The sequence below is a fragment of the Gobius niger genome (assembly GCF_951799975.1).
Source record: "Gobius niger genome assembly, chromosome: 9".
NCBI classification, from domain to species: Eukaryota; Metazoa; Chordata; class Actinopteri; order Gobiiformes; family Gobiidae; genus Gobius; species Gobius niger.
The window spans coordinates 31,640,301-31,642,440 of record NC_136860.1 but is presented as its reverse complement, the minus strand read 5'-3'; positions in this window follow the sequence as shown (position 1 = coordinate 31,642,440).

Genomic DNA, 2,140 nt, shown 5'->3' with positions numbered 1-2,140 from the left:
CAGTATAGTCCAAAATGTTACGCAGTGTCCCTTTAAATCAAAATTAAACATTGCAATATTAGGCTACTCAAGTAGAAGTAAAAAGTCGCCACTGGATGATATAACTACTCTAATAAGTAATACATTTGTGGACTGAATCATTTGGGATTTGATTATGTTATTACCAGAGCGTGAGATCGAGCGTCAGCAGTGATGCGGTCGCTGTATCGGTCTGTCGTGGTGAAGAGGGAGCTGAGTCGGGGCAAAGCTCTCGATTTACCGATCGATCTACGTTCCCACCCTCACCTATGGTCATGAGATTTGGGTCATGACCGAAAGGACGAGATCGCGAATACAAGCGGCCGAAATGAGTTTCCTTCGCAGGGTGGCTGGGCGCACCCTCCGAGATCGGGTGAGGAGCTCAGTTACCCGGGAGGAGCTCGGAGTAGAGTCGCTGCTCCTTCACGTCGAAAGGAGCCAGCTGAGGTGGCTCGGGCATCTGTTTCGGATGCCTCCTGGTCGCCTCCCGCGGGAGGTGTTCCAGGCATGTCCTAGTGGGACAAGGCCTCGTGGAAGGCCCAGGACACGGTGGTGGGACTATGTCTCCGAGCTGGCCTGGTGTCGCCTCGGGGTCCCCCCAGAACAGCTGGAGGAGGTGTGTGTGGACCGGTAAGTTTGGGCATCTCTGCTGAGACTGCTGCCCCCGAGACCCGGCCCCGGATAAAGCGGAAGAAAATGGATGGATGGATATTAGGCTACTCAAGTAGAAGTAGAAAGTAGCCACTGGATGATATAACTACTCTAATAAGTAATACATTTGTAGACTGCATTACACTGAATCATTTGGGATTTGGTATTTGATAATGTTATTACCAGTGTTAGTTTTGACAACATATTTTGATTTAGTTTTAGTCTTAGCCTTTTGACTAAAATGTAATTTAATTTTAGTCGAGATTTAGTCAAAAAAAAACTTTTCAATTTTAGTCTAGTTTTAGTCGACTAAAATCGCATGTCAATTTAGTCGACTAAATTTAAGACTAATTTAGTCAACTTTGCATTTATAATATTCATTATAATCATATTTAATCTTGTTCCTCTGCTTCATGGAGCTTTGTTCCCACATGAACAAAGCTCAGAGCTGATCCTTTGACAGTGAATTTACATGATATGAGGCTCTTTCAGACGCTCAATAGAAGTTTGGATGATTTTAGTCTCTCCTTTTCATTTGTATTTAGTCTTATTTTAGTCGACTAAAATATGTGGACATTTTAGTCATAGTTTTAGTCTCATGAAAAACTTTTAATTTAGTTTAAGTCCAATTTTAGTCATCAAAAATATCACTTTGACTAAAATTAAGACAAAATATTATAGTCGACGAAATTAACACTGGTTATTACACTTTTTTTTTTTTTTTTTTCTTACACCCTTGCGGGCTTATTGTAATAATTATTCTCTTATTACTCTACAATGACATAGGCCACTGTCTATGTGCAGATTTAATCTTGCTTCTCCCGTGTTTACAGTAGATCCTTTGTTATCGCCTAAAGCCACTTCAGCGGGCCGTATATAGGTCACGGTCGCATTGTAGACAGTCATCGTGCATTAGCAGCAGCGCAGTCCTGCCCTCATGATCCTCACCCTGCCCAGTGAGGCTCCTCATCCTGCCTCCAGTCAGAGGAGGTCCAAACAAAACATCACACTTTCAAATCTTTTCAAACCGGCACCGCCCTCTGCGCATGCGCGGCGCGTGACGTGTCCCAGAAAGTGTCAAACAGCGGAGGAGATAGATGCGAGAAGATGAGCGAAAAGTCTCCGCAAAAACTTACTAAACTTGCGACCCTCTCCATGCTACGACTCTGGAAATTAACTCACCGGCTTCTTGTATAGGTTCGGGAGTTTTAAGCCCGGCAGCTATCGCGTTCTGCAGCTTTTGAAGTTTGTTTTTAGCCACTTTTGGATCGCTGACCTTCGTGCTAACTCGGCGAGCTAACGTTAACCCGAGTAGTCGGCGAACTAACCCGAACAAATAGCACCGGCTTTGTTAGCGGTAATATGTAACGATTGCAAAAGACGAGAGATGTTTGATTTAGTTAGCACGTAGGTTAGGTTGTGTACGTGTTTTTTTTTTTTTTTTAAATTCGCGAGTGAAAAAAATCTGCTG